Source organism: Myxocyprinus asiaticus, chromosome 15 (genome assembly GCF_019703515.2).
Source record: "Myxocyprinus asiaticus isolate MX2 ecotype Aquarium Trade chromosome 15, UBuf_Myxa_2, whole genome shotgun sequence".
NCBI lineage: Eukaryota > Metazoa > Chordata > Actinopteri > Cypriniformes > Catostomidae > Myxocyprinus > Myxocyprinus asiaticus.
The window spans coordinates 7835428-7855266 of NC_059358.1; positions in this window are offsets into that span (position 1 = coordinate 7835428).

Below are 19839 nucleotides of genomic sequence, written 5' to 3' on the forward strand. Positions count from 1 at the left end.
ATATATATATTTTAAAACCAAAAAGTATAAAAACGTATTGCATTCAGCACCTTTACTATATTAAAGGACCAAAGAAGACCATTATATTTGTGACCTCAACTCCCGTGACCCCCCCACCCCCAAAATGGTTTGGTCCCCCCAGTGTTCAAGACATGGTTAAGGCCTTGCATATTTCTCATATAGTAGGCATACATAAGGAAACATTGTCTTTCTTTGTTCTTTAATTTTTTTTGTGATAGAGTTGAAATAATTTAGTGATGATGTATTTTGCTGTCATCAATAACATGGTCGCACATTGATTCAACATAAGAAGCAATAGCAATTACTTCAAAAGATCAGTGGATGGTTCTTAATGTTTTTAGCACTCATGTGTCTTTGGCTACAGTTGCACAAAAAAAGTTACATGCAGTTGTGCATCTTCTGTCTTCGCATGATAATTTGCATTGGCAGCGTTGTTTCAATGTGCAGTGAAATGACATATCTGTAATGATTTATTTGTGGTTTTGCTGTTTTGTTGGTTCCGTTGGGCTTTTTGTTATAGCGCAGGAATATTTTCAGAGCTGTGAATTGCATCAGCCGGTTCAGGGAAAGTCTTCTCACTGTCACAGCATCTTGTGCAGCTTACTTTGTCTTTGCTGCCTTAAAAAAAAAAAAAATAGGAAACAGACATGCACGAGAGACACAAAGATGCATGTGCTGGCAAGATAAGCAAGCCTCTAGGGTTTATAAGTACCTAACCTCTCTCTATATTTATTTTTCTCTCTCTTATTCTCTCTCTCACACGCACATAAACACACTACAAAATTCTGCATGCCTTAAGAGGATTTACAGGTTGATTTGAAGTGTAATCAGAGTATAAAATGTTAAGAATGCCAGGCCATCTGTAATGCGCCTCTGCAGACAGGGATAAGAATGCACTTTTAGTCGTGAAGTTTAGAATAGTTCAGAAAGTGTTGTCCGGATACCTTGATCACCTGGAGCAGTTTGGCATTCCTGCTGTGGTTGCCTTGTTGTTTGAAAAATGAAAACACTAGAGAAGCATACTGACGTTGGGTGAATCTCACGAAACTTTTAAAGAACATGCAACCAGTTGTATTTTACCCCAACATGAAGCAAATATTATAATTTGTTAGATTTATTTGTGCGCTTATAATTTTCTAGGAAATTAAATGAAACATGTAATTTTAGAGTATTTTCAGGACCATTTTTGCTTGTGAAGTTGTGCCTCCCTACTGTGTCATGGCAGAAGAGTATACGATATAGCCTAATTGTTGTTCTGCTTTTCATTGATGCTGATTTAATAATTGTATTAAAGTAGTTTTTTTCACATTGATTCATAACATATGATCGTTTAGACAACTTTACTGATCAAATAGCACACATTTGCTGAATAATCCATGTAAGTGCTTTAACAAAAACACGGACTGCACTTTTCTGGTTGTAAACACTCCTGTACACTTGCCCCATAGACAGGTTTGGGAGGGTTACTTTTGAAATGTATTCCACTACAGATTACATTCTGTAAAATGTAATTTGTAACGTAGTCCATTAGATTACTCAAGGTCAGTAACGTATTCTAAATACTTTGGATTACTTCAGCACTGGTAGATTTTTTTTCACTTGTTTTGACTATAAAAACTCTGCACAAGTTAATACACAAGTTAAAAATACATTCTCTGAAAAACCTAAATATATTATGCGGTGTTGTTTCTGAACAAGATATATCAAATTGATCTTGTTTTAAGGATTTTTAGATATTTTTACAGGAAAACAATACAAAATTATCAAGAATATGATTTTTGCCCTAATATCAAAGGTCTTACTAGAAAAAAAAGAAATTATGATCCAACGTGAATTTTCTTGATAAAAAAAAAAAAAAAAAAAAATACGATTGTGCCTGGTAACATGTGCATGTAAAATGGCTAGAAATAGCATTTTAGCTTAGTGTAAAGCTGACAATTTACACAAGGTTTATTTCTATTTCTTCTGCTCCAAACTTCAAACGTCCTTCTCTGTCTGCTCGTATGAATGTAACACATCATAAGAAAGTTTTTCACCGCTGTTCAAATGCACTTTGGATCGCATCATATATATGTGTAAATATTTTCCATCTGAAAGGACTAAATATTAAATGAAACAAATGACAATAAAATGCAAAGTAATCTCTTCAGTAATCAAAATACTTTTTGAATGTAACTGTATTCTAATTACCAATGATTTAAATTGTAACTGTAGTGAAATACAGTTACTTATATTTTGTATTTTAAATACGTAATCTAGTTACATGTATTCCGTTACTCCCCAACCCTGCCCATAGACTATCAGTTTAAGTCCATAACTATACAGTTAATGTAGGCTATACTAAGTTCCTCCACTTAAAAAGTAGTTTCACTCCAAAAGGACCATTTGGACTTCTTTACAGAATAATTCATATACAGTGCATCCAGAAAGTATTCACAGCGCTTCACTTTTTCCACATATTGTTATGTTACAGCCTTATTCCAAAATGGATTAAATTCATTTTTTCCTCAATTCTACAAACAATACCCCATAATGACAACGTGAAAGAAGTTTGTTTGAAATCTTTGCAAATTTATTTAAAGCCACTCCTTTGTTATCTTGGCTGTGTGCTTGGGGTCATTGTCCTGTTGGAAGATGAACCTTCACCCCAGTCTGAGGTCCAGAGCGCTCTGGAGCAGGTTTAAATCAAGGATGTCTCTGTACATTGCTGCATTCATCTTTTCCTCGATCCTGACTAGTCTCCCAGTTCCTGCCGCTGAAAAACATCCCCACAGCATGATGCTGCCACCACCATGCTTCACTGTAGGGATGGTATTGGCCAGGTGATGAGCGGTGCCTGGTTTCCTCCAGACATGACGCTTGCCATTCAGGTCAAAGAGTTCCATCTTTGTTTCTCATGGTCTGAGAGTCCTTCAGGTGCCTTTTGGCAAACTCCAGGCAGGCTGTCATGTGCCTTTTACAGAGGAGTGGCTTCCGTCTGGCCACTCTACCATACAGGCCTGATTGGTGGAGTGCTGCAGAAGTGCTGGTTGTTCTTCTGGAAGCTTCTCCTCTCTCCACAGAGAAATGCTTGAGCTCTGTCAGAGTGACCATCGGGTTCTTGGTCACCTCCCCGACTAAGGCCCTTCTCCCCCGATCGCTCAGTTTGGCCGGACGGCCAGCTCTAGGAAGAGTCCTGGTGGTTCCAGACGTCTTCCATTTACGGATGATGGAGGCCACTGTGCTCATTGGGACCTTCAATGCTGCAGAAATTTTTCTGTACCCTTCCCCAGATCTGTGCCTCGATACAATCCTGTGTCGGAGGTCTACAGACAATTCCTCGGACTTCATAGCTTGGTTTGTGCTCTGACATGCACTGATGACTGTGGGACCTTATATAGACAGGTGTGTGCCTTTCCAAATCATGTCCAATCAACTGAATTTACCACAGGTGGACTCCAATCAAGTTGTAGAAACATCTCAAGGATGATCAGTGGAAACAGGATGCACCTGAGCTCAATTTTGAGTATCATGGCAAAGGCTGTGAATACTTATGTACATGTGATTTTTTTCGTTTTTTTATTTTTAATAAATTTGCTTCTTTCATGTTTTCATTATGGGGTATTGTTTGAAGAATTTTGAGGAAAATAATTAATTTAATCCATTTTGGGATAAGGTTGTAACATAACAAAATGTGGAAAAAGTGAAGCACTGTGAATACTTTCTGGATGCACTGTAAGCGCTTTAACAAAAATACAGACTGCACATTTCTCCTTTTGAACTCTGACTTTCATTGTAATTGCATTAGTGTACATAGGGTTTTCTTTTGTTTTTATGATGATTGAGGGACAAGTCAAAATTATTTCTGTGGCAATTTACATCATGACACAGATGTTTAAAGAACCATGTATTTTTATATATCTTGGAACATTATTTCTATTCAGGTTTTCATTTTTCATTTTATGAATTCATGCACGCTCGCCAGCAGATGGCAGTATTTATCTGTATTACACACAGGTTAAGTCAATCACTCTAATCCTGAATTACACAGGCTCAAATGGCAAGTGACTTGAATTGCATATCTGATTTTTTTTTTTTTTTTTTTTTTACTGATACAAATACTCTTTTAGATATAACCATTATCCTCTACTGTTAATAGACAAAAAATAAATAAATTAATTAAAAAAAATAAAAGATAGTTACTAAAATATCTACAATATTCTCTTTCCACTCTATTTGGAGCGGAATTAATATATTATTAGACTTTTCTTACAACAACTGAGTTATTTTATTTTCATAGAATCATTATAAAAATGATAAACTGGACGAACGCTTGGTCACATGTTTCCAAATGAAGGGTACATAAGGACACATAAATGACAACCACACAATAACACAGCATATTTGCTATAATAGAATGAAGCATGTTTGTGCTGTGTGTCTCATATACAGCACAGTATGTCACAGGGTTTGTAGATTCCAGTGAATTTGTCACAAAGTGGCACGTCAAGCACCACTGCAGAGACTTGGAGAATGCAAAGCTTCCAACAATGGGAGGCGGGAAATGTGAAGGGGAACAATTAAATTACGCCTTGCATGAAGTTTGCTTTTCATTTTGTGAGGCAAATTTAGTGCCACGTTTAATCATTATGCTGTCGAACACGTTTTGCAAAAATATTCAAGAGCTTTGCGTGCCTCACTGCCCTTTCTGTATTGAAAAATAATGGGGCTCTATCCAATTAAAAACTGCATTTAAATCAAGAAAGTATTACATGCTCTTTAACAGTATCTCTCAGTTAAAGCTTTTCAGATGTTCACTGTATGCAAAAGGACGACGACTCTAGCAGATCTGTGTTTCACGGTCAGGGTGTGCTGTTGGGCTGAATTCAGTTTTATGATTGAGAACAAAGCAATAATTGTTAGAATAATGTATATTTTTGCTGTCGCTTGCTGCAGGTGACTTTAATTAGTACTTTCAGATTAATGCAATAATGATTATAATACACACATATGCACACATATGTACCTGTACTTACCAGACACTTATTTATAATTTATTTCTGCCAGGCTCTATCTACTCTATTTAATATGATCACTCCAGTTGCACAACTGTACTCTTCAACATTACATTGTATATTCATATTGTATTTTGTAGCACAGTATCATGAGTACTTGAGATATTACATATTTACTTTGGTGTGTATGGGATTACATTGATCATGCCATTTGGATCAAAAATATTTTAAAAACAATAACATATAAGAAAGTGTGCCACTTTAACTGCATTCACCTAGCATGTTAACCATAAACCCAAAACACATGCTTTACTGATTGTAACAGTTACAGTACCTCATTTGTATCTACTGTAGCTGCTTCACGGCATAATTAAAAAGATTTGCAAACACTTGTCAGCCGATAACCACACACACACTGCTGTCTGCTGTCCCCAGCTGCATTACATTCCAGAAATCATTTACTGGGGCAATCTGATGTTTATTTTGAATGAAGAAATCTACTTACCACTGAAGTCATTAATTGATATTTTAATGCTATTTTTATAATTGAAGTTGGATAAATCCAAGAACAAAAGGACACAGTGAATACAAATACTGATCATTGTAATGCACACATTTCTTTCTATTAGGCTATTCTCTCTCTCTCTTCATCTACATGTGCACGGGTGCAAGCTGAATCACTAGATGGCATCATTGAGCAACTGAATGTTTCTCTCTCTCTCTCTCTCTCTCTCTCTCTCTCTCTCTCTCTCTCTCTCTCTCTCTCTGTGCAAGTATAATGGAGAATAGTACAGTTTTGCTTCTACTGAGACATGTTCATTTTAAAGACAGATATTTGTGGGACCCTGTGACATCCTCGCTTACGGTTGCATTTCTGAAATATTTTAAATGGTCATGTTACAAAAGTGGGAGAGGATTGTAGGTCAATAGTGTTCTGAAATCAGAGATCAGTGCAATAACATCCTGTTTAGTAGAGAAAGGCTTGATATTTGCTCTTGTCTCGAAATCAAAGAGGACATTTTCCGTGTCTCGAGTTCTTCGTAATGCTAATATTCTCCTTTTCACTGGCGGTAAAACATGACCCGGGCCAACTCTTCCCCAAATGTCACCGAGTTCAAGAAAAAGCATAAAAGAGGCAGAGCTATACTGTGCTGGGAACAAGGGTTCTCATGTATCCAGTTTTGTCAAAAGAAATCAGCATTTATATTTAATACTGAATCAAACAATTTTATATGTTTGTGCTGTAAACCCTTCTTTTTTATTCACTCTGATTTAATTCAATTTAATATCAAAAATGAATAACACATATAGTGGGGTCCAAAAGACTGACCAGTGTACATTTTTTGTATTGTATGTTGCACTTATTATTTTTTTTTCAACCTAAATATTAATAAAAACATTTTTTTATTTTATCAGCACAACAATTTGAGTGATTTGAAACTTGAAAGGTTCCACAAAACGTTGATAATCCATGTTATTTCTGGATGAATTAAAAAAAGAAAAAAAAAAGCAAACAATGGAAGCAGAAAAATCTGACCTTTTGTACAAAGGAATTAATGTGGCTGCTTACATTTGATTAGTTACTTTGAAATAGTGGAGAATGTTTCTCAAACATTTCTTTTCAAACCTTTTATTCATTTAAAAAATTTCAAAATCCAAAAACTGATTATTTTAAAGTTTAAATGAAAAAAGGGTCTCAGACCTCTGGACTTCACGATATATATTATCTTAAATGACATTAAAAACTTCATTTCACCCTGCCACAGTGGTCTGAAATGTTTACCATCTCCATTCTCTCTGAGCCCTACTGCAGGAAATCACAGGCATCATGGCAGGCAGCTCTTATCAGAGAGAACAATTACTGCCTCATCTGCTCTGACTATCAGCCCTGATGATCTGTGTGGATTCACATGACAGCTAAATAAATATGTAAAGATGCTGCGCTGGAGATGCAGCAGATAGTTACAAACTCTCTGAGGAGACCACAGCACCAGAGGAAATGACAATGATTGTGAGATTGCATACTGAAATTAATCTCTCCCTTATCGCTACATTATCAAACTGACAAATGTGTTTCAACTGTGATTTTGTTTGCCATTGTTTTGATTTCTTTGTTTGTTATCTGGTTAGATGATATCTCTAACATGCATACTGAAAAAGAGACAATTATTATTCAAGATATGTGTGTGCTTTAATTGAATTACAGTAATTAATTTTGCTCACTTAAAGGAATAGTTCACCTGAAAATACAAATGATGTATAATTTACTCACCCTGTTTTGTTCCAAACCCAGATTGCTTTAAAAAAAAAAAAAAAAAAAAAATGGAACACAAAAGAGATGTTTTGCAGAATGGCTGAACTGCACCTTTGAATGAAAACATTTAGTGACCAGGCACTAGGACAAAAAAGGGACCATAAATAGTCCATATGACTTGTGCACTACTTTAAAAAGTATGAATGTGCAGTTTAAAATCTATTTCCTACCCATTCTAACCCTAAAAAATAAATAAAATAAAAAAATAAATAAAAAATGACTTCATCATTGTTAAAATATTAAAAAAAAAAAATATTATTTATGAATAAGGGTCAGTGACCACAAAGTCAGGTGGCATAACCATTCTGTTGTCATGTGACAAAATTACTTTATATGAAGCTAAAAATAAATAAATAAAAAAATATATATTTTTATGAAGTCAAATTTTTTTCAGGTCAAATGGAGTAACCCAAAGAAAACTTCTTGATATTTGTGACTCAGAAATTTTTACAAATATATTTTTACCTTGAAAAACATTTTCAAAACTTTATGTACACTCACATGTATTCAATGAGTAAAGGAAGCATCTCAATACCTTTCTAATACTTGTAAATATTTTAATATAATAAAATATAATTTTATGTTTTTTAAAACAATATTATAATAAAATATAATAATAATAATTGATATAATAAATATAATTTCATATATTTAAAAATATATATTTTTACACTTAATAGCAAGACCACTTGACACATTTAAAGTCATTAAATTATTTTTTTGTTTTTGTAGAAAGTGCTATAAATGTTAAATTTCTACACGTGATTTAAACTAGATTTTTAAAGATTTCTCAATTTTCTTACCTTTGACATCCTTATTTGTCCATGACCCAGAAAACAAGTTAATTTAGATGTTAGACAGGAAGCCACTGATCGAATTGAAGGGGAGTTTGGGGGGGTCCCGGACCCCCCATAAGATGAAAATAATGTAACCTGGGGGGTCCCCTGGAGTTTCATTAAATCTAGAATACTAGAAACAGATTTTTTCTTTCAAATGTTTGCGGTTACACAACGCAACATTGACTATTATCTGTCCCAGTATTTATAAATAATCCAAACCAGATTTTTTACATCGGTAAATACTAAACATGCCCGAATGCGCAGTGCGCAGTTTTCTGAAGGAACTTACATACTGGGTGACAATGGCAGAGTGCATCCTCATTTTCACCTCACAATAATGGTCAGATATAATTCTTCTTTGCACAGTGGCTCAGTGATTAGCACTGTCACTTCAGAGCAAGAAGGTTCTGGGTTCAAGTCCCAGCTCAAATGAGCCTTTCTGGTGGAGTTTGCATGTTCTCCTCATGCTCGTGTGGGTTTCCTCCAGGTGCTCCGGTTTCCCCCAGAAGTCCAAAAACATGCAGGTTGAGTGAATTGGAGACTCTAAAATTGCCCCATAGGTGTGAGTGAGAGTTTCCCAGCCACTGGGGGTTGCGTCAGGAAGGGCATCTGGTGTAAAACCTGTGCCAAGTCAAATATGTGGATCACGGATGGTCCACTGTGGCGGCCACTAGCGGGAGCAGCCGAAAGAAGGAGAAGATATATTATTGTTGGTACACCTAAACTAACATTATAGCTATACTGTTATTTTATTTATTTTTTTTAAACAAGAAAATGTTATTAATGAGAGAGTGCTACAAAAATCCATCTTCCAAACCATGTCTTTACTTTACCAAATACACTTTGATAAACCTATAATAATGATTTATATTTTAGAGCTGTTGGGACGGATTTAGTGGGAAATTGCATACATACTTCATTTGCCTGTGCGTGTCACGTCATATCCGTACACAGAGAAAATAAGATCCGGCTACTGTAGCGTGTGTGTGGGAGTAGCTGAAGCGTTTGTTGTCACAACGAACGAGAAAAATTGACCATGGATCATTGAAAATGGCAAACCTCCAGGGAATCACCGGTTGTAAAAACAAAGAAACCCCAAACAGAGCAGAGTCTACAAGCAAAAAGGGAAAGCGACAGAGTCCTTAATAAAACCCGAATCAACATCGGCTTGGCTTTTCAGAGGTGGCGACAACTGAAAGGATTTAAAAGCGACCCAGAGTTGGCTTTTTTCTTACTCAACAGGTAAGATATTTTATTGATATGGTTGATGTATAGTTGTGTAATCACTCACACATGTCTGTGTGTGTAGTGAAATAAAATAATTAAACTGTAATCGGTGCAGAACTTTTCACTTGCTAGCACACGTGTATTTTTCTTTATAACGGCAATAATTTATATAAATAAATCCTTTAGTCTAAGGCTTGCCAAGGACATGTGAGTCTTGAAATTATGTTGACCACTGGTTGGTAATAATGGCAATCTATAAATTAGTTACTACCATGGTCTATTTGGCCAGAATATCCTGCAGTTATAAAAACGTTACAACGTTTGACCTTATCAGACTATCAGTCATAATGTCTAATGTTAACGAACGTTGCCTAACTTTTGTAATGTCATTTATTTCAAAACATCAATGGTTTCAATAAGTCACAACAACAGCATAACATATGGCACTTACCTGATCAGATGACAAGTTTTTGGATATCCGTCTTTTCCTTTCTTTCGTTATTTATTTGTCCATTCACTCTGATAAGATGTCCTGTATCCAGTGTACAACGGTGCCTTGAACCACACTGATCCGCGCAGAGGAGCAGAGCCGAAGCAATACTTACGTAATTACCAAAACAATGGTCTTCCACAAGACACATTCAGTTTTATTTTTTAATCACTAGAGGGCCAAAAGTTACATAGTGTAGCTTTAAATCATCTTTTATTTTTTCATTAAACTGTAGCTAGAGGTTGATTAATATGCACACAGTTAATATGCTCATAGTTCAGTCGGTATTTATCTAACATTATGTTTGCTCACTATCAGACAGTTGTAAAATTATTACATGAATGCTATGTAAAAAAAATAAACAAAAAAATATCTTAATCTATTTATGTTGCGTCGATGACGAGCAGTTCTCCCTTAGTATCTTTAAATATGCAAGCCATGCTGGTAAACGATAGTGACAACAGAGAAAACAATTCAGCAAAACATACAACTGAAAATAACTACTTACTTATAACTCTACTTTACACTGTGCAGCTCAGCCACGATGACCAATTTAAATTCTAAAAATTAAAGGATATTATTTAGCCTAACATCTTACTCTTGTCTTACAACTCATTCAAATATAAAAATAACAAATTATAAAAAATATATATAATTATTATGTTAATTTTGTTAGGGGTTCACATTGTAGGGATTCTTGTGGAGTCATGCCGCATATGTCTGACATTATTATTCAGTTCTCATGCTTTATTGGCTACAAATATGGGTGTGTGTGGCTCTGTCTCAATTCAAACACTGCATGAAGCACTACTGACACTATACCTGACAGCATTTTTTAAAGAACCTAGTCTTCTGAAGCCATATGATACCTTTAGGAACAGACCAAAATTTAAGTCCATATTCACTGAAAAACTTCCCCTTTGTCCTAGTGTAACCGGCCCTGCTGGACCACTCCGAGCGGGATTTGAACCAGAGTCTCCGGCATGGGAGGCGGGCATGCTAAAGAGGAGGCTGAAGGCTACAGCCTTTAGTGTCAGTCTAGTGCTCCTCTTGAGGCCAGGGGAGTGAGTTTTACACACATTGCAGGGCACGTACCAGCTGGCTACCATTACACTAGCGCTTTAATCTCATTCACATTTTCACATATTCAAACTCGTACTGTACAAGACTACATATGAGTCACAAGCAAACTGTGTGATATATTCCTTCAAACTTATAATTGCATTGAATCAAATAGTAAATATCAGGAAGACTTGATTTTACTGTTGCAGTCTGCTTTGTCGTTTCACCCTTAATAAGACAACTTACAACTTAAGACAACATTCACTTCATTCTGTGTGGCTCTCTGCTGGACTTCCACCCTCATCTAGATTATCTGAAAATATTAAAGCCAAACTAAAATCCTCAGAATTGTAGTTTCTCTATAAAGTGTTGTGCAGCGTGCAGACATGATCTAGCTTTTGCTTGCAGCTTGCTGGTTAGTATAAGCTCCAACGCTTTGGGCTGTTGGTGCCTGCTCCCCATTTTCCATCTTGATTTGAAACATGTAAGTCCCTTCTTCAGGGTTCCCATGGTCATGGGAAATCTGGAAATATCAGGGAATTTTAAAATTGTGGTTTCCAGGCATGGAAAAGTCCTGGAAATTAATAAAATCTTCAAAGTCATGGAAAAATCATGAAATTTTTTATAGTTAATATATTTTTATTTATTATGCTCTGTCCTAAAATATTTAATCAGGATGTTACTTTGCACTGGATTAAAAACACACGTGAAGAATTTAAAATATATCATGTTATTTAGAATACCTGACCCAGGGCTCGACAATAAGGACTGCCTGATGGCCCGCGTATTCCATAGTTCACAATCACAGTGCACGAAATTCCCAATTTTTTCATTTTAAAATGTCGTTGAAAATTAGTAATCCACACATTGGAACACATGAAATCAACAGTTCATTTCTATAAGACTGTAAATCCATCTCTGTCCGTGCATTTTTCTCTCATCTTTCCATGCAGCGTAGACACCGTTTAACGTGCACGCACAGTCAAACGGTACAGAGCACAAGTATTGTTCCCACAGTAAAAAAAAAAAGTGCAATTTTTAAAGAATTTATATGGGGTTACATAAGGCATAAATCATATCTTGCAAATTATAAATGTGATACAGTTTTGGGAGAAATTGCCTTAAAAACGTAATATTTATAAATAATAATAATAATAATAATAATAACTGCTTCAGAAATATTTTTTAAAGCCATGATGGTCAAACAGCTATTTTTCATTTTTGTGTTGGGGCCAGTGAAAAGTTCGGAAGGGCAAGTAAAAATCTGAACCACTGGCCCGACCGGGCCAGTAGAAACAATCCTTAGCATTGAGCCCTGCCTTACCAATTAGTCATTGATGTGCCGCTTATCCCCGCCCATTTTATGATTCACGTAATATGTTTGTATGGGTTAAATTTAAAATGAAATGTTTTCAGTTGAACTTTTATCAAAGAATGTTGTGGTTTTGTTTTTACAAATTTGCGATTAAGTGATTTCGGTGCCAATTTCAGAATGAAAGGCTAAAAGTTTGGGCAAGGAAATTAGCTTTCAAGTCATGGAAATTCATTGGTTGAAAAGAGTAGGAATGCTGCTTCTTAATCACGTTGATTTTGACTATGCTTTGGCAACTTGATGATAGAGAGATGGTCATGTGTGGAATCAGCTTTTCCACCCAAATAAAAACAACAGAAACAAAGAAGCACCACTATATTTAACCAAATCTGCAGCTTACTGCAGAACCAAAATGATAATGATATTCTATTTACAAGCATCTGTTCTGAATGACAGCCAGTGGCACTGAGGCAGCCAGCACAAGATGGCATAAGAAAATGGCTCCAACCATTGCGATGGTACCAGATGCACACAAACAGCATTTTACAAAATGCAGATTATTAAAGGGATTGTTCACTTGTGCAACATACGTAGCTAGAGGAGCTTGCATTCAGGCACTTTGACCATGCACAAGTTTTGGGCCTTAGTCATGAAGTCTTCACTGCTTACATAACATCCAGCCACTGGACATTAGCAGAGCCCCTTTTCTCAGTCTCTAAAAAAGACTCATCTAGCGAAAAGTCATAATTATTCTAAAACTGACAGATTCTTGTTCAGAGCTGTAGAAAGGGTGGTGTTTTAATTAATCAGAGGTCAGATGTAATAACTTGGCAGGAAGAGTTGGAATGATGTTGTCGTTGCCTCAAACACACTCCAGAAAAGGTGTGACTTCCCTGTCCTGCACTGCCCTGGATGGAGCTCTGCTTATGAGGGACCACAGCGTCTGTTATACTTAAAGGGGCGGTCACATTAGACTGTGAGCATGCGAAATTATTTTGGATACCACAACGGACAGGATATGGTGTCATGTGCGATGGCTTATGGTTTTAATATATAATAAATCACAAATAGTGTATAATATTATATTCAGTATGTTAAAATATATTGTCCATTTTCTTTCCTGCAACAATACAAACACGTAGTTTTGAAATATGCATTCTTTGTTATGCCAAGAGAATGCATATTGTATGTGACGTTTCGATTTTCCGTATTGGTCACAGGTCTTCTCGTCATCCAGATTTGCAGGTCAGAGTACACCAAACTTGAACATTTCTCTGCAGCAGAGTGCGAAATTTCTTCGCGTTAGCTTGCATTTTCGGTCACCTGCAACTGGATGCAGGAGTGAATGGAGCACAAAGTGTTGATAGAGTTTGGGACAGAAAAGAGGAATGAGATGGAGAGAAGAGGTAATGTTTGAAAAAATGTACGGTATATGTCAAAAAATTGCTGGTCAAACACCATGATTTTTTTCTTCTTTGGATTTAGCTGGCTGACCAAGATCTTGCTGGTTCAGTTAGTTAAGAGGCCTGGTGTGGCATTCCATGCCAGCACGGCAATAGTCAGTTAAGTATTTTTAAGTATTTAAGTTAATCAGTATTTTTGTCTTGTTTTTCAAAAATACCTAAAAATCTTTAATACAAAATGAATTTACTTGAGAGGCTTTTTATTAGAAAATATCATTAAATATTAAAATATTAAGACATTTTTATTGAAAAAATAAATAAATAATAATAACTTAACCCATTGTTTTTTTTTCCTCTGTAACACTTTACAAAAAGGTTCTGTTTGTGAACATTGTTAATTAATGTTAACTAATGTAGTTTACTTGTTAACGAATAACCCTTATTGTAAAATGATAACTATAAAGTACAAATATAAAGTAAACATATCCTTGAAACAAGACAAGCTTACTTGGAAAACAAAATGGCATTAAATATAAGGATTTAAATGAATATACGTTGGATTAAGCTTATTTTTCTTTCCCCAATGGCAATATTTTAAAGCGTAAGTCTAACAAAATATAGTGAGGTTTGTGCTTAAAATAATAAAAACAATAAAAAAATTAAAAAATAAGAAGAAGCAATTTTGCTTCTCAGGGAAGCTTATCTCGTTTCGAGGATGCTGAGATATATTTACTAGACATAAGACAAAAATACTGATTAGGAAAATTAGAATTGTTTATTGTTTTTATTTCATCTGCTCATAAGACATAAACTAATGTTAACATTTTCATTTTTTATATTTTAAAAAGTATTAGATAATGTTGAAATTAACTACCAAAATTAATAAGTGCTGAAAAAGTATTGTTCATTGTTAGTTCATGTTAACTAATCAAATCACTTTTATTGTCACACAACCATATACACAAGTGCAATAGTGTGTGTAGTTACAGCAACTTGTTAACGAATACAACTTTATTGTAAAATGTTATCGATAAAGTAAAAATATAAAGTATCTCAAAAGAGATATGAGGACTTAAGAGAATATACCTTGGATTAAGTTTATTTTTCTTTACCCATTGACTTTTTTGTTTATGTTTTTAGCATAAATCTAACAAAATGTATTGAAAAAAATAAATACAAATTATTCACAATTTTGCCACTCAGGGAAGCCTTGTTTAACAATGTGTTATGGATGTTTCAGTATTTTTACTGGACAGGAGATAAAAATATTGATTAAGAAAATTACATCTTGCAGTGAGGGGCCAGAATCAAAACACAACATATGCTGGTGACCAGGGTTGTTATAAAGTCAAGAAGTGTTGTATGATCCAGAGAAATGTAAATGATTTTTTGACATTACATTTGCACAGATTCGGTCCTCTAATTGACAAAGATGTCCAGATCTTATCAAACTTATGGTCTGTTGACAGTAAAATCGCTTGCTTTCATACGGCAGCAGGGCAGTGTGACTAATAGAAGGTTAGAAATTTTAATTTGACTCCAGATTGGGTTTATATGTGTAGTTTGAGTCTATCAGCAAGGCTTCAATCGCTAACTTTGATTAATAAACATTTCTTTCTTCGATGTGTAATAAGACTCATAAGTCTGCACCACCTGCTCTCGTCGAACTGTCTCGAAAGTATGTGCTTCAAATTCACGTATATTTCTATTCCATCAATGTCACAAATTCCCTGTCTGCTCGAAAATACTTTGAACAATCCTAATCACAAAATCATCGTCTTCGAATTTAAACTAGTCCCCCTGGATGCTGAAAGACAAGACCGGTCTGATATTAAAACCGCAAGGGGGGCTGGGAAGGCGCTTGGCTGGCACTGGCAGGCCTCAACACTGACTGACACCCTCCCAACGATAGCAAAAATCTAGCAGGTGCGTTCACGTGCAGTCTTCTGATCTGTACACCAACCCACTTGTCTTCTTAGCGTACTCTGTAATAAGCTGCTTCAAAGATCACTATGTATGCTACCATCTGATAAGATCTGCAGTTTTCCTTTCCTTTCACAATGCTTTCTCTCACTCTCTTATTCTGTCTCACATTCACTCTTGTGGTTTTCTTAAGAAAATGTCAGTCTAATCATGTCTTAATGCTTTGATAATGGGCTCTTTTTTTCATATGAGAAGAAGAATACTCCAGTGTCTTAAAGGCCGAGGATGGGAATTGAAATGAAAGAAAACACCCGTGAAATTTAATTTTTCTCCTGCGTGGGTGTAGCCGTGGTAGCATTTGACCTTACGCGACAGCCCTGCACAATTATTTAATTGTTTAATTTAAAGACATGTTAAGATCAAACAAATTCGCCCTACCCACCATAAACAGCGTAAAAACGTGTGCTAAGAAGTGCAAATGTGACATTGTAGTCTACTTTTGTTGTTATAGGCCTATTGAAGTCTATTTCTGCAAAATATCAGCAGATGTGTAAAGGAAAATAAACATAGCATGTCATAACCGCATGATTCAATTAAAGTGATGTTTCATTTATGCCAGCATCAAAGGACATCCAGTTTGATTGATGACTGCTTATGGGCCACAGTGAATAGATACAGTAAAATGGATTGTTTTTGGGAGAAGTTATGTAAAACAGCAATGCAATATATAGAAAATAAAGCAATTGTCTTCTTTATCTTTACAATTCTTACAGAGCATGGTCTCTTTACATGCATCCTGCAAAGCCTATAAATTATTAAAATAAATGATTTCTTAAAGAAAATGAAACCCATTTTTCACAGATTTGTTTTTTTTTTTCATTGTGACATTATGTTTAATGACAATTAACTACATTCTGTAAAAATTATTGTATTACAATAATGAGGATCACCACTGAGAACAATGGGAATTGCTAAACAACTCAAAAGTTAGGAGGTATTGCTGCAATGTGAATTTGTGTGCAGAATATTAAATCTTTTTTTGTTTTTATCTGACATGCATGTTTTTTGTGAGAGTCACAAAAGTGTGCATTTGCGAAACACGCTGCCACAATGCAAGAGTGTTTGTTGTTTGTCAGGGCATTGCTAGGGTGTTCTGAGTGGTTGCTTACTGGCCCAAGACAAAACAGCCCATCCCGAAGTCTCTATGATATTCTGAACTGTAGATATGACTTGAGTCTCTCCTTCAAAGTAAGTGAATTTTTTTTACCTGTTTTATCAGCCACCAGACAGAAATAATACATCTAACATCATATACTTAAAAAAGTGATGGCACACTTCTCCTCAACAAGCTACTGAACCCCTAAGGGGACAGGGAGGAAATTTAATTTCTGATATAGTTTTGCGTTCTCCCACATTAAGTGTTTCGTTCCCTTGCAATAGTTTATGTTCCCTTACTATGAGTTTTGCATTCCCTCGCAATCTTTTTATCCATCCCTTACAAAAATTAACCCTATAAATCAGTGCGTATCATATTTCATACTTACATCATCAACATGATGAATTCTTTGATGAAAAGCCTGTTTTATGTGAAAGTTTCCAATGTGTTTTAGAAGTAGAAGCTTGTATTACAGACCCACCTACATTTACACACTTATTCCAACACGTTTAGCTTACATGGTAGTGTAACCGGTCCTGCTCGACCCTCTCTGAGTGAGATTCTATCCGGCGTCAGCCAACATGGGAGGCGGGCGCGCTAACGAGGATGCTAAAGGCTCCTGCAGGCTGTGCTGCGTTGTCTCTGGATAAGGACGTGGTAAAGAGCGGTGCAAGCTGGCAGCCTGCGGGGTTTTACTGTAACAACAAGAGCACAATCAGTTTCCTGACATCAACTCAAGGCAACTCCGAGTGGTATTCGAACTGGCGTCAGCAGGCATGGGAGGCGGGCGCGCTAATGAGGAGGCTAAAGGCTACAGTCACTAGCATCAGTCGCTAGTGCACCTCTTGAGGCCAGGGGAGTGAGGTTTACACATACCGCACAGCTTTCATGTACCAGCTGGCTCCTGTTACACTCACCCCACCAAACCTCACTCCCATCCGGGTCATGGCACCACTGTAACCGGTCCTGCTCGAGCATGATTCAAACCGACATGTTTGCTTCAGAAATTTGCTTTTCTTGTCGCATTTGCTTTTATGACACCAGGGCCGCCAATAAGGGGGGACAACTGGACCTTTTGTCCCGGGCCTGGGCTTGAGGGGGACCCGGCTGGACTGAAGGGGGGGCCCACAGAAAGGGCTTTTCCATATTGTAGAGCGCATCTAAATGCATTCAGCAGGAGACACGATATAAACATGGAGACAGTGCGCAAAAGTGAAAACTTCTGGGGTAGCTTACGTTGATGGAATATCGGTTAATTTTGCATAAATGTTGTCACGGTCACGTAATGTCACATCAAGTAACAATAATGCTTATATTGTTTATATTGATATTTTAAATTGAGTATTTGTTAAATTGAATGAAATTGAAACTTGTGATTGGTTCAAATGTCATAAAGAATTTTATAGAAAAATCACATTGAAATGTCTGTATCAGATAAACACAGAGCTTTTTGTTTTAAACTGACATACAGTATCATTTTGATAAGATAAATTTAAAGTGGAAACTGATTTTTATAATTTCAAGAAATAATAGATGCTTGACCTAATATCACCACAAATAAACATAAATAACCTTTTTTAATCTCTGCTGAACACATTCTCATCATACATTCTGTAATCCCCATATTGCATAGTTAGACTCAGTGCAGACCGCTATATTCGACCCAGTTTACAGTAAATGAGTGGCTCCATAGGTACAGGCCTCTGTCTGAGACTGCAGGTGCACACGCAGCTGCCAGACCTTTGGGAGGAGTTTTTTTTTTTTTTTTTTTGTCCTCTCCTTACATGTCACTCAAGATGATGGGCAGCTGTGGCTGGAGAGGCACAGAAGATGCTGTCATCCGCCATCACCATCACCCTCTTTAACGATGGAGGTGTATGTGTGTGACACACACCAGGGAGAGCGAGCGGCGAGGAGCCACTGAAATGCTATACAGAAACTTTGGGACAGTAATGAGGAGATTTGACATAACTGTAATATTAACCAATGTGCAGCGTTGTCTCTGGATAGGGACACGGTAAAGAGCAGTGCAAGCTGGCAGCCTGCGGGGTTTTACTCTAACAACAAGAGCACAATCAGTTTCCTGACATTAACTCAAGGCACTGTGGAGCCATCTTGACATGGACATGTCTGTCACACCTAATAGAGCAAATACTAGAATATCCACCTAACTTTTATTCACCAGAATGGGGTTGCAACAGCCGTTCATAAGGACTTAAACTTTAGAGTGAAGTTCACACTAGGGGGTTCGTAACTACTAGTTAGTTTGTGAATAACTTGGTACCTAATTTGGTTACGCAACTTGAGTTTTGGGCTTTTAGACCATGCATGTTTGTTTTTAGAGGAAAGAGTAAAAAAAATACACTCTTTTTCTTCCAGAAAAACATTGATGGCTGACTTTGTTTGCAGGGGCATACTGTATATGCATTACTCAGCGATAAAAAAAAAATCTGTAATTGATTGGATTGTGAACAGTGGGTATTACATAATAGAATGGATCTGAGAGATTGGAGGGGAGGGGTTGAAAAAGTGTGCAATTGTGTGCAATACACACAACCCTCCCCCTTTTATCCGAAAACACTCGAAGACTTTCCGAACGTATATCAGCGGTGTGCTGATTTAGAATAAAAATATTGTAAAATATTGAAAAAAGAGAATGACTAGGATGATCAATAAATTATTAACAATTTACTGCCATTGCCTTGTTAATATGTAATCATGTAATCTATAAAAAAGTAACTGTAGTCCAATTACGAATATTTTAAAATGTAATTTAATCCAATTGCAAGTACTTGATTTTTGTGATCTGATTACGTAATCCAGATTACATGTAATCCGTTACTACCCAGCACTGCAAATCACATCAATACCTATTAGATAAAATCTCTGTTCTACATTTTTTTAATCATTGAAATGTGTCTCATTATGGAAGTGAAATTCCATAATGTTAAAGGATTAACATTCATGTTAAGGACTTCATAACTTGCATAACCTAAATTTTTGGATGTTTATGTTGTCATGGGTTCATGTAGTTCTTTTTACATTACTGCCCCCAGTGGCCAAAGCTAGAAGTGTTGTTGAACATGTGGTCTCATGTG